This window comes from Rhinopithecus bieti, unplaced genomic scaffold (assembly GCF_001698545.2).
Source record: "Rhinopithecus bieti isolate Rb0 unplaced genomic scaffold, ASM169854v2 scaffold_68811, whole genome shotgun sequence".
NCBI classification, from domain to species: domain Eukaryota; kingdom Metazoa; phylum Chordata; class Mammalia; order Primates; family Cercopithecidae; genus Rhinopithecus; species Rhinopithecus bieti.
In genome coordinates, this window is record NW_016825978.1 from 208,586 (window position 1) to 223,485 (window position 14,900).

Below are 14,900 nucleotides of genomic sequence, written 5' to 3' on the forward strand. Positions count from 1 at the left end.
TATATCCTTGACCTTTGGGAGTTTGGTTATTAAATGTCTTGAGGCAGTCTTATTTGGGTCAAATCTGCTTGGTGTTCTCTAATCTTCTTGTACTTAAATATTGATATCTTTCTCTAAATTTGGGAAGTTCTCTGTTATTATCTCTTTGAATAAATTTTCTACCCCTATCTCTCTCTCTATCTCCTCCTTAAGGCCAATAACTCTTAGGTTTGTCCTTTTGAGGCTATTTTCTAGATCTTGTAGGCATATTTCATTCTTTTTATTATTTCTCCTTTTGTCTTCTCTGACTGTGTATTTTCAAACAGCCCATCTTCAAACTCACTAATTGTTTCTTCTACTTGAACAGTTCTGTTGTTCAGAGACTCTGATGTACTCTTCAGTATGTCAATTATGTTTTCTGCTCCAGAATTTCTACTTTTTAAAGTTTGTTTCAATGACTTTGTTAAACTTGTCTGATAGAATTCTGAATTCCTGGCCGGGTGTGGTGGCTCAAGCCTGTAATCCCAGCACTTTGGAGGCGAGAACAGGAGGATCACGCGGAGGTCAGGAGATCAAGACCCATCCCTGGCTAACAATGGGTGAAACCCCCGTCTCTACTAAAAAAATACAAAAACTAGCCGGGTTCGAGGTGGTGGGCACCTGTAGTCCCAGCTACTCGGGAGGCTGAGGCAGGAGATGGCGTAACCCCGGGAGGCAGAGCTTGAAGTGAGCTGAGATCCGTCACTGCACTCCAGCCCGGGCGACCAGAGCGAGACCGTCTCAAAAAAAAAAAAAAAAAAAAAAAAAAAAAAAGAGAATTCTGAATTCTTTCTCTGTGTTACTTTGAATTTTGTTGAGTTTCCTCAAAACAGCTATTCTAAATTCTCTGAAAGGCCACACATCTCTGTCTCTCCAAGCTTGGTCACTAGTGACTTATTTAGTTCATCTCATGAGCTCATGGATTGTCCTGATGCTTGTGGATGTATGTTGTTTTGAAACTGAAGAGTTAAATATTTATATTCACAGTCTGGGCTTGTTTGTACCCATCCTTCTTGGGAAGACTTTCCAGGTATTCAGAGGGACTTAGGCGTTGTAATCTAAGTCTTTGGTCACTGCAGCCATATCTGCATTAGGAGGCACCCCAAACCCAGTAATGCTATGGCTCTTGCAGACTCATAGATATACTGCCTTGCTGAATTGGGTAAGATCTGAGAGAAGTCCCTGGATTACCAAGGAGATACTCTTATTGTCTTCCCTTACTTTACAGAGTCTCTCTCTCTGTGATGAGATGCCTGGAGCTGGGAGAGGGGTGATACAAGCACCTTGTGGTCATCACCACTGGGATTGTACTGGATCAGACTTGAAGTCAGCACAACACTGTCTCTTGCCTAAGGCCTGCAGTGACCACCACTTGGCTACCACCAACGTTGGTTCACTCAAGGACCAATGGTTCTACAATCAGCAGGTGGCAAATCCAGCCAGGCTTGTGTCCTTTCCTTCAGGGTAGTGAGTTCCCCAAGTCCTGGGAAGGTCCAGAGATGTCATCTGGGAGCCACGGCCTGGAGTTGGGATCCTTAGGAATCTATCCAGTGCTCTATTTTGCTGCACATAAGGTGGCTCCCAAGCTGCAAGAAAAAGCCCTTTCCACTCTTCCTTACCCTTTCCTCAAGCAGAGGAGACTATCTCCATGGCCATCACCACCAGTGGCCCATGGCAAGTACTGACTGGCTACCACCTGTGTTCACTGAAGGCCCAAGGGCTCTTCGTTCAGTCTGAGGTGAATGCTGCCAGTACTGAGTCTATCCCTTCAGGGAAGTGGGCACTCCTGTGGCTTAGGGTATGTCCCAAAGTACCATACAGAAAACAAGGCCTAGAGGCAGGAACCCCAGGAGATATTTGGTGCTCTACCCCATTGTGGTCAAGCTGGTACCCAAGTTGGTACCAAAGCTGCAAGACAAAATCCCCTTTACTCTTCCCTCTTCTTTCCTCATGCAGAAGCAGTCTCTCCCTATGGCCACAGCAGCTTGGAATATGCTGGATCACACCTGAAGCCAGCATAGCTCTGAGTTTCACCCAAGGCCCATAGTGACTATTACCTGGATACCACTGATGACTATTCAGGACCAAAGGCTTTTTAGTCAGCAAATGATAAATCCTGCCAGGATTGGGTTCTTCCCTTCAAGGTAGTGAGTTCCCTTCTGGCCCAAGGTGTGTCTAGAAATGTTGTCCAGGAGTTAGGACCTGGAACTAGGGCCTCAGGACTCTACCTGATACCTTATTCTACTGTTGCTGAGCTGGTATCCAAGTTGCAAGACAAAGTCCTCTTTACTCTCCATTTTCTCTTCAAGCAGAGGCAAGGAGTCTCTCCTAGAGCTGCAAACCATGCTGCCTAGGATTGGAGAAAGGGTGATGTAAGCCATCCCTTGGCCACCCCGGCTTGGGTCTCACTGGGTCACATGCATCTGAGCCCTGCACAGCACTAGGACTTGCCCAGGAACTGCAAGTCCTTGTGGCCTAGGCTGCCTTTCAAATTTATTCAGGATCCCAGAGTTCTTTAGTGCATGGCGGCACGGCTTCCTAGACCTCAGGTTCTGACCACTGGGATGGACGATTCACCTCTGGCTAGGGCTGGCCTAAATACTTCCTCCATGGGCCCTGGCTAAATTCTGCCCCATGTTGCTTTCTGCTGTGACAGGGCAGCAGTGAGTTCCAATGCAAAGTTCCACAATCACTGTGCTGTCTCTCCTAAATGCAAAGATTCTCTCTCTACACCATGTGGCCACTCCAAGGGAATTGGGGAGAGTTGGTGTAGGCAATTTGAGACTGTCATTCCTGCCCTCTTCAGAGCCTCTTTCCCTAATATCATGTTAAAGGCAGGTACTGTGGTCACTCATTTGATTTTTAGTTCTTATAAAGTTGCTTTTTTATGTGGATAGTTGTTCAACGTGGTGTTCTTGTGGGAGGTGCAACAATCGCTGGAGGCTTCTATGCAGCCATCTTGCTCTGCCTTTTCTCCCTGGAGATTTTATTTATTTGTTTGTTTGTTTGTTTGTTTGTTTGTTTGTTTGTTTTGAGATGGAGTCTCGCTCTGTTGCCAAGGCTAGAGTGCAGTGGCGGAATTGCACTGCAGCCTCTGCCTCCCAGGTTCAGACGATTCTCCTACCTCAGCTTCCTGAGCAGCTGGGATTATAAGCATGTGCCACCACACCTGGCTAATTTTTGTATTTTTGGTAGAGGTGGGATTTCACCATGTTGGCCAGGCTGGTCTCGAACTCCTGACTTCAAGTGATCCACCTGCCTCGGCCCCCCAAAGTGCTGGGATTACAGGCATGAGCCACTGCCCCCAGCCTCTCCTTGGAGATTTTAACAGTATATTCTGCAGGGGCTTTAGGAGAGTACTAAACGGGTTGACATATGTAAAGCATATTATTAATTAAGATGATAATAGCACATGCCAAATCATTTCTAGGAAATGACTTATAATGCTAAAAGTTCTACTTGGGTATTTACATTTGTTACAGACCAAAGAGTCAATGGTAACCACTTCAGGCACTTAAAGCAAATTAGATGAGGAATGTTCCCCTATATTGAGTAACCACTGGACTGTTTCTACTTACAATTCCTATATTCCAAAAGGTAAACCTTATATAAAGACAAATGTACTTTTAAAGTTATTTTAAGTAGTTGGGTCAAAAATATATACACATACATTTCAACTTTGAATAACCCATAACAGGAAAGGCAAACAGGGTTCATTGACTAATTAGTAATGAATGCCGAGAGAGCTGTGTTAAGAAAGAATCTTGGGCCATATTCAGATTCCATAGATGTGTCTAGAATGATAAGTTATAGCTACATTCAGGTAAGTGAATGAGTCAAGCAACAACACATGCCAAATATTTTCCTTCTCTGGCTTATATTTAAGCTTATCAGCATCCAAGCTAAGGGCCTACTTTTGAACCTTTTGAGAGAGAATGCAATGGTGGAATCACTCCCATGACTTAGCAAGATAGATGTTTGACTTAAGATGAAACATTCTGGTGCCTCAAATTTCTCTGAAATCAATCTATGTGGAGTTCGTTTAGGGCTTAATTTGTCTATGTAGCATCCAAATCATTTTGTAACATAGTTTTCACTTTCTAAAGTGTGTGGAAGCTCTTGAATTTGATACAGAAAAGAGTTCTCCATTTCCCAATGCAAGGAAAGAATATTTAGATTGACACTAATTTATAGAGGCTACAGGCTGGTGCATGAGACAGCTGTGTTTTCTCCAGGACATCACTACAGCACTCATAAATGCCACACAACACATTTGGAACACACCAGGCTCCTTCTGTCTATGGAGAGTGGCTGCTGTTATTTAATCTGCCATCTGAGGGGATAAAGCATAGATGCTTCTAATGTCCTCCAGTAGGGGGTGGGAAGAAGAAAGCTGGCCACTTTTCATTGAACCCAGTTTCCTCTTTCTTTACTTATTTGTACATTTCTGTAAAACTGTAAATATTTTTTATTTCTTTGGGCAAAAAAAAAACATTAATTAGGAAATCTGTAATTTGAATTATCCATGCTTTGGGCTCACAATAAAAATGTCTAAGATATTCTGAGCTTGAGAAGCAGAACCAAAATAGATATGATAGAAGTAAATTGCTTATAAATGCTCCTTTGCAGTTTACAGAGTATATACACATATATATTGCATTTAACACATGCACTTTTCATTCATAATTTGATGAGACATATGGTGTCTCATGCTAATTTTAATTTTTATTTATTTAATGACCAATGAATTGGAAGCTTTTTCATGAGTTTCTTGTTAATGTGTATTTTAATAACAGTATTATTGAGAGAACTTATATATTATACAATTTAAAGCTTATACTTTAAATTTAATGATTTTTAGTATATTCTTAGAGTTATACAATCATCACCACCATTAATTTTAAAACATTTTCATCACTCCAAAAAGAAACTCATACCCATTAGGAGTCATTCTCCAACCTACAACCCCAAGTCCAGTCCTAGGCAATCACTAATCTACTCTTTGTCTCCATAGATGTGCCTACTGTGGACATTTCACATAAATGGGATCAGACAATTTATTTTTTTACTTATCATGATGTTTTCAAGGTTCATCCATGCTGTAACATGTATCAGTGTTCCCTTTCTTTTTATTGATGAATAATACTCCATTGTATGATTATACCATAATTTGTTTATTCACTCATGAATTGATGGACATTTAGGTTTTTCCACTTTTTGGATATTACAAACAATGCTGCTATGTATACATGAGTTTTTTGTGGGCATGTTTTCTCTTGGGCATAAATCTAGGATAAGAATTGCTGTGTTTTATGGAGACCTCGTGTTTAACCATTGGAGGAACTTCCAGACTGTTTTCCAAATCAATTGTACCATTTAAAAATCCCACTGTTAGTGTATGAAGGTTCTAATTATTCCACCTCCTTGCCAACACTTGTTATTTTCTGTCTTTTTAAAGATAACTTAGTGGGTGTGAAGTAGTATCTATTGTGGTTTTGATTTGCATTTCCCTGACTACTAATGATTTGAGTATCTTTTCATGTTCTTTTTCGCCATTTGTATATTTTCTCTGGAGAAATGTCTATTCTCCAAAGGTACTTTGCCTATTTTTAAATTGACTTGTCTTTGTATTATTGAGTTATAAAAGGTTTTTTAAATATATATTCTGGATATAAATTCCTTAGCAGATACATGATTTGCAATTTCTTTCTCATTCTGTGGACTGTCTTTTCATTTTCTTGATGGTGTCCTTTGGAGCACAAGAGTGTTTAATTTTTTATGAAGTCTCACTTACCTATTTTCTCTTTTGTTGCTTATAGGCTTGGTGTCATATCTTTAAAAAATTGCCTAATCTCACCAACGTTTAGGATTTACACCAACGTTTTCTTCTAAGAGTTTTGTAGTTTTAGGTCTACATTTAGGCCTTTGATCTACTTTTAATTAATTCATGTATATCATGTGGGTAATTTGTCTTTCTTACTTTGTGAGTTGTCTTTTGTGTTCTGTGCTTACTGTCCCAATCAAGTATTATTTTCCTCTTATATTTTTAAAGGTTCTTTGTATTGAATATTGGCATTTATGTTGCAAATATTTTTCATATTTTATTGCTCAGGGATAAGAAAAGCTAGATTCTTATCAGAAAAATTCAGAGACTTCTCCAAAGTCACATGCTTAATATACCTGTTACTAAAGTCTAAGTCTTCTGACTATGTCTGATGATCCCCAATTTAAAAATCTTGAACTATTGTAATCACTTTTCAGTTTTATGCAGTATGCCATTAACAAGAGCCTACCTTAGCAAAGCTCACAATAAACTACAAAGATAGTCAAGATTTGTGATCACAGGCCATATCCAAAGTATGCAGAATTTAAAGCAAAACACCAGCATCAAGACCAGGGATAGAAACGATACCGATGTCGTGTGTGGCAGGCAGAACCCTGGGCAGTTCTGAGTTAACATGGGAGAAAAAAACAGTTTTCATCTAACTTTAAACTGCAGTAGTTGAAACCTCAGACTGGTGGTTAAAATCTCATACTTTATGGGGTTAATTCCAATGTAAAGGGCTCTGACCTTATTTATACGGCTCCAGCCTCTCCAGGGGAAAATGCCATACCATCGTCTAAGAGTTCATAGTCTTTGTCAAGTGACATGGCCTCCCTCATCTTTGGGCCTAACAAATATGATAGAAACTCCTAGGTCCCAAAGCTTCTTTGGGGTTAGGCCAGTATAAGGTGTAATTGTTTTCTTTCTCCTCTTTCTTGGATCCCTTTATCCATAAAGCTGCCTTTCCATCCACATTTAGAGACTGGACTGTAAATGGGGACCTGAAACAATAGTTGGTTGAAGCTTAAGTTTAGAGTGCCAATGAAAGCTGGGGTAAATACTGATATAAAAGGGCAGAGTCAAGATGTATTTATAATTCCATATGCACCATAATACATATGGAATATATTATAATTTGGCCACTGGTATCACAGAGCAGATAGGACCACTCAAACTCTGTGCTTGTATGCCCTTATGAGTTGTACTGAATAGTTGGTCATCTGTCCCACAGTGGCCCTATCTGGTTACAGGTATAAGACAGTGATAAATCAGGATAAGCCTATCACAAGTGGGAAAACAGCCTCTGTGAAAGTCCTGATGGTAGCAAAAAGTTCCAAACAAAAGTCTTTAGCATGAAGATAGTCCAGGAGACATAGCACAGTCAGTAATAAGCAGAAACACTTTGGGTCTGTTTCATTTAATTTGAAGAAATAAAAAGGAAAGAGAACCTTGAACTTGGTCTCTTTGAAATGGGCACAGCATATTAGAACCTCAGTCCAGAGGCTAGCTTTCTGTTTCGAAAGTGCTAGGCCAGCTATGTATGGAAACAATTGATCTGCAGGAACATCTAGATGACCCTCTGGAATAATATTGTTTTTAAATAGTCATGGCTTCCTGTGCAACTTAATTTTGGGGACTTTAGAAGGATCTCTGTGCCAAATGTTGCCCCTACTCTAGCCTGTCATTTGTCATGGAAATTAACATTTTGACTTTATAGATTTGGTAGATTGGTACTGTTATAAATGGAAGGCTGCTCAGGAAAGGTAACTCAGAATTCATAGTATTAATATCTCATAGTAAATTATCAGGCAGCTGTACTAAGCTGTGTTTAGATTTTGGTAAGGGGAGAAGGCTATATCCAAAGCACTTCACACTGCAAGGAAAACAGTCTGGGAAACTGCAATCATAAGCCCTTGAGAGCCAGAGGAAAATGTTTCAACTTCCTCAGGGCTGAATACATTTTGACAAACTATAAACATGCTCAATAATCCTTGAAGACTGTAATAGGGTAACAGAAGTTATCTCTAGGTTGTGAATAAGTTTCTTTAAACTTTTCCTTCTTTCTTGAATTCCTGAAGAAAAAAATAAATTACACTAAAGATGTCTCAATCAGCCAGCATTCTTTAAATATGAATACATTTTGCTTATAAATTATACCTGTAAGGTCATCTTACACACCAAGAATCAATTCATGAAAGGAACACTACTGTCTGTCAGTAAGCCAATGACAATAAAGATTATGCATTTGACTACATCAAGAAAACCCCATTTATACCTTTTAATGAGAAATGCAGCTCTAGTGCCTAAATTTAAATTCCACTACTTGAAAACAAAACATGAAACTACATGCGTAATAGGTTACCAAATAAATTTTTTAAGGCAACAGGTTTGTAAGATTTGTAATCAAATGGTAGACTACTTATAATCTGATGATATTGTTCTTTTGGGATGTTCAGCTATGAAACTGTAACTTCCTAACAACTGTAGATCGAGTTTCTTGAACAGTTCCAGCAACACAATTGCCATTTGATCATATTCATAAATTTATTGGATATCTCCTCTGTTAGTCAGCTTAGGATAGCCTATGCTACAGTAACATATTAACACTGAGATTTTGGTGGCTTAACATAATGGAATTTTTCACTTAGACTCACATCTAGTAAAGTTCAGGGGGAGCTCTGATCCACAGGGGCAATCAGGGACTCAGGCTTGTAGAAACTCCACCAACTTGTAGACAGGCCATCTGGAACACACAGTGTTGTAGAAGGGGAAGAGGGATGAAAGAGTGGATAATTCTCCTCTGTTCCAAAATACCTCAAACTGGAAGTGTTACACTAACTTTTATAAACTACTCACCAAGACTAATCATGTGCCCTGAATTGAACAGCAAGGAATGCTGGGGAATTAAGTAAGTTTGTGTAATATTTGGTGAGTCTTACCAACTTTGTTCAAATATTTACACAAGGCACTTTGGGAATACAAAAATGAATCAGAGTCTGAACCATTTTTCAAGATGTTTACAGTGAAACCATGAAAATAAAATGTGTCTGTAAATAATTGAAATGCAAATTAGAAAGTTATAAGAATTAGGAAAACTCAGAGAAAAGTGCAATGGCAGGTCAGAAACTATAGAGATTACTGCCACCTAAAGACATCAAGAAAACCTTCATGGGATGAGACGTTTCAGATTAGGTTTTGAATGATGTAGGATTTGTACATAAGAAGTTGATGAATAGAGCTCACTCTGGTCTAAAGGAACAGCAAAGGCATGGGAGAGAGAAATTCTGAGGCATTTACAGAGAAGAGTAAGTCAGTCTATTTTTTTCTACAGCAAAGGGTATGCAAAGTGGGAAATAAAAATAGAAAAATCTGTTGGGTCAAATGTGAAGAACCTAGGATGCTAGATTAGGGTGTTTGACTTGTTTGTGGAGAAGAGTTTAAATGAGAGATGTAACAGATATTATTTGGAAATTGATAGAATCAATTAATTAAAATGGATTGGAGGAAAAGAAAACTAATGGTAAGGAGGTCAGCTAGCAGGCTACTTGAAGTTATTTTTGATGAAGTTCATTGGGAAAGAAGAAATAATAATCAAAAGGAGAGATAAATATTAGGAATATTTCAATCAACAGAACTTTGTACCCAACTGAATTCAGGAAGAGTAAATCTTGACCCAAAGGTCTAGAATTTAGAAGACTAGGAGTTCATAAATATTATTAACATGAATAAAAAACATGAAGAGAAACTGGTTGTAGAAAAATAATGAGTGTATGCTTATCCATGTAGAACTTAATGCAGATGAGATGCTTAGGTGCAAGTAGCTAGCTGGCCACTAGAAATGTGAAAGGGAGAAAAGGGAAATCAATGTCAAAGCTGGTAATTCAGATTTAGGAGTCACCTGGGTAGAGAGAAGAATCCAAATCATAAAATTAGATGAGTCTGCCAGAGAAAAGACAGTACAGATAGAGCTGAGAAGCAGACCAATAACATATCCTTATAAAAATACATATTTAAAACCCAAAGAAAAAGAAGAAAGAAAAGACACCCAAAGAAGCAGGAGGAAGGCACAACGAGGGGAGGAGTTTTAAAAGTGGGCATGTTCAATAATGTTTAATGCCACAAAGAGCCTCATGAGTATCATGATTGATCAAAACCATTGACTGCAGCCTTTAGGGGTTGGGGAGTGTGGAGTGGGGAAAAGATGACACCTGCTTGAAGATCTAAAGGGGTAAAGTGAGTTTTTGGAAAGGGAAAGGAAAGTGTATAGCCTAAAGCAGTGAGGGTGAGAATACAATGGAAAGGGAAAAACTGTAGATTCAAGAAAGAGAGGAGATAATCGATGAAGCCAGTGGATAAGAATGGAACAAGCACATGATTTTCCTCATCTCACATACCCATCACCAAAAAGAAGCAGGTACCAACTCATTCCCTTTGTCCTTGCCTAGATCCTAAGCCATTTCATGTGAATGAACACATTCTGATATGTTTCTGCCTTTCTTAGATCCTAGATTCTGACTCCTTCCCCATAGCTTTGAAAGCTCTCTGTGCAATAGATGCTTGATTCTTGTCTCCAGTGATGACTTTGATCTCCCTCATGGTCCACACCTCACAGTAACCCTTTGAAATTTGGCAACTCCCACCTTAGCTAGGAAAATGCCCTACCCCATCTAGTCTCACTGTGGGACCTCACACCTGGTACAAGCATTTGAGGGTAAGGATTAAATTTTGGATGTAGAAAATTTAATTCTTTTCCATAGATGGAAAAAAACACAAGACAGATGAAGACTGAGAAAAAGTTCAAGCTGGAGATGAGGGAGGTTTGTGTCCTATGGCTTATGATTTTCAAAAGGTAGAGTCATCTGCAAAGCATGAAGCCGGCAAGGATAGGGTTTCAGGAGAAGAAGAAAGGTTGCATGTATGTAATTTGTACTGCTTTTTCCAATTGACTTCCATTATAACTTTACAGTACATTCTTACTCAGATCTTTTAGATTCCAAATCTTCAAATGGAGAATTCCAATATGATTAAAGGGCTTTCTGAATGCTCTTTATCCAAAGCATTCTAATGTGTTCTCTATAGAAGAAAATAATAATGAAATGAATAATCAATTTGAACATACACAAAGCATTTTAAGATATTCTATTTCTAAATGTTCTCAGTGACACCAGTGGAGTCTAATGTTTAAATGGCCACAGTAGCAATCCCACTACTTCTAGATCTTAGTAAAAATCATTAACCAAAACAAACTGACAAAGAAAGCCATGTGAGATTGACTTTCCAGATGGACTAGTATTGGATTGGCTAGCAATTCTGAAGTCAGGCAAGATTTGAAAACCTGTTGCACCACTTGCTAGAGAACAGTTTAGCAGAAGAGAATTGTGACAACCAGCTTCCTGGTTTCAGACTGAGACTATTCAACCTACTCAATTTAGGTAAATTACTCCCCAAAGCCTCAGTTTCTGATAAAATCTATAATAATAATATAGCTGGTTAAAGAGTAGTCACAATGTAGACCTTACAGTACTGTTGTGAAGGTCACATAAAATGAGCCGTAGCATAAATAAACCATAACATAGGGCTATGAGCATGAGCTCTGCAAACAGACTGCTTGGGTTTTAATACTAGCTCTACCACTGTCTAGCTGTGAGACCTTAGGTAAACTACTCTCTATACCTCAGTTTTCTCATCTGCAAGATCAGAATAATAGCATGTGCTTCACAGGACTGTGGTGAAGGTTGAGTGAAATAATGGAAAGCACTTAATGTAGTGTCTGATATATAGGGTTTAATAAATACTATATATTATTGTTATGTAAAGTATTCAGCACAATGCCTGACACAGCACTCTCAATTAACAGTTCTAAATTTTCTAAAATAAAGTTTTAGTGTCTCTTCAAGATGATTTTGATCCAGTATTAAATATTTGACGATCAAGCCTGTTTGACAATGCCAGTATTTCAAACACCATTAACGAAAGGCATCTTTATATATTTGCAGCAAGCTGGGCTCCTGAGAACTAAATTATCTTACAGCACCTGAGCAGAACACACATAAAGCACAAACGGTTGCAAGATTTTAAGTAGCTACTCTGACATGAACAAAAAAAAAAAAATTGAAGTAATTGCAGGCTGAAGAAACTGCATAAAATCAATGGATACACAGCCAAAGGCAATGATGTGCAGCTTGGCTACAAAATGCCAAGAAAAAGCAGTGCTGGGCAGACCTGCTGGGCATGCTGCCAGGAGCACTATTGTGAAAGAGCATTGTGAAGACTGATACATGTTGATTAAGAGTTATTCTGGTCTTGTACAAATGAACTTCTTCCTGTATGTTGTGTTAAACAGGGTATCATTGAGTTCTCAGATGTCCTTTTATATCACTAATTTGCATGCATATTTATAGAGGTAACTGGCATATAGTAGATACTTAACACATGATGACTGAATAAATGAATGAAGTATGAAGAATTCCATAAGAACAAGACACAATGGGGATCCTTTAGACTAAGCAGGATCACAGAACCCTTAGCCTAACTCCTCTAAGGGACACTGCTCCTCCTTATGAGCCCTGGGATATCAGCCCAGGGTTTCCAGCAGGCACCTCTAGGTCTTGTGATATTCTGGGTCCTTTGACCTTCTGGAGATGGTGTGGCTTAGACTTTGGCTCCTTATCCATCTTTCCTGGTTTCTCCCTTAGATACGGCTTCAACCCTGATGACTTGGCCTTGCCTCATCAACCTCTTTTCACCTGCAAGTATTCTCCCCTGCTTCCCCGATAAGTCTGAGTCACTAACTCTCCACTCCTGAGCTTTCTGCTCCCTATGGCCATTACACGCAGGATAGAGACCCTTGTGCAGCTGTGGCACCTGCAGGCTCTGAGATTAACCTCTCAGACTGTCAGTCCATGCCATCTCTACTCATTAACACCAATATGCACAGAGGAAAACAGCCCCCAGCCCAAGGTCATGCAGGATGAAGGTCACAGCACTCAAGTATTTTGAAAACTGAGGTCTATCACATTCTTCTCTTGATCCTCTTATAATATTCCTCTTCATCCTTCCAAAGATATTTGAAAGAAACAAAAGACTTTGTCCAACCTCTTGGCATGACTGTAGCTTTAGCTAAAATCTTTGGCCTACATTTCAAATCACTTCACCTCAGGTGGCTTGAAGTTTGGGCTTCCTCAAAAACCACTGTGAAAGAGAGATACAGAATTTTAAAACTCCAGTGATAATAAATACAGTCTCCTGCTTGACTGCGATGGAGAATCCTCCACAGCTAAACTGGGGTTGATTTTGAAGGATGCCCGGGGCGATGGCTGGGTCTGAAAGCTTCAGTGGTGATAGTAGAGCCATATCTTAGTCTTGGCCTAGATTGCTTATTTAATGTAGTGCACTAAGTTTGGAATGGAAGAAAGCCACCTAGATAATAAGTTTCGGGAAGTTCTGAACAGTCAGTCCATTTGGGCCACCTAAGTGGAGATAATTAAGATTCTATCCAGATCACTGTTCCTACTGATTGAAGCTGATTCAACACCCATTGTTTGAAGCTGATTCAACACCCGTTAAATGCCAGCTTAGGTGTCTACATAATTATTCTTGGAGTTGATGGTCTCCTTAGGGACCAACTTAAACTGATATGCTTAGGCTGGCCAGACTTCAGTTTTCTCTTCCTCTTTACATTTGGACAGCCAGTCACTATGCCATTTACAAGCCCCAAGTGGAGAGAGGGAGCAGAAAAAAATCAGCTTTGGTCAATTTTGAGGTCCTTAGCAAAGTCTGTCTCATCCTTGAGCCACTAGCACCTGTATCTATCGCCCTACAGTTCCCCTAACAGATTCTACCAACCTCAGCAGCCTCAAGAACTATAAACCTAGGCTGATAACCAATGATCATATATATTTTTACTCAATGTTTCTCCCAATGTTATCATATTAAAAATATTCCTTGATGCTCCATGCCCATTGCACTCTATGTGTATATATCCTTAGGAATCAAACACAGCAGCAGCCTTTGTTGCTCCACTGGTGTTGAAACCATTGGTAACCAACCTTGAGAATAAACCACTTATGATAAATATTTAGTTTCAGCAAAAGACTGTCACACCGAATGTATCATATATCCCACAATTTTCCTATAGGTCTCAGAAATTTTAGTCTGTCCCAGAGCTAGTATTTTGCTCACCTCGTAAGGCCTGTGGGATTCCTGGACTCTACTCAGAAGCCAGCAGCCAAGCAAAGCCTTCCTGAGATATGTGAGAATTACCAACACTTCAGTACACTAGTAGTACCATAGACACTATCATCCTGGTGCTAAGAGCTGCATTTCTGATGGGATGTTTCCATCCATCCCAGAATAAGAGATCCAGGTACCCTGAGACTTCCTTCCAATCAATCTATGACAGTGCTCCAACTGAGGATATGGATCTTTTGATACATATTGAATTGAAGTATGCATCATATTCCAGATGATCGCCTCACAACTTCAGGCACCTGACCCGCTCTCCCTTATAACCCGAAATTGCTGCTAGCAATGCTGGCTCTTTGCTGAGTTGAATAATTTAAAATATAAGACTGTAAAGGTCAATTATCCAGAATAACCCCCGCTCAAGACATTCCATGATATGTGTGATTGGGCAGGCCACTGAGTTCCAACAGTCCTTAACACTTTTGGGGTGTGTGGAATATTATGGGATAGACATGGAACATATATGTAGTTTCCACCATATTTCCCTATCCTGACTTCCAAGTTTACCAAACTGCTTAAGGAAAGCAAGCCCAGCATTCCAAAACACTCAAAAGGCATTAAAACAAAACAAAACAAAACAAAACAAAACAAAACAAAACTCAAAGATGATCTATCCTGCATTTATTCTAACACATCCTGACTTTCAGGGTCTTTCCTCCCCCAAGCATAGTTCCTAAACACAGGGTGGAGGAATGTCTCTCAAAGTATGATCTGGGGACCAAATTACATCAGATTCACTTGAAGTTCTTGTTTAACATGATTACTCCTGGGCTCAACTCCAGAGCTACTGAATCAGATTCACTGAAGATGGGCT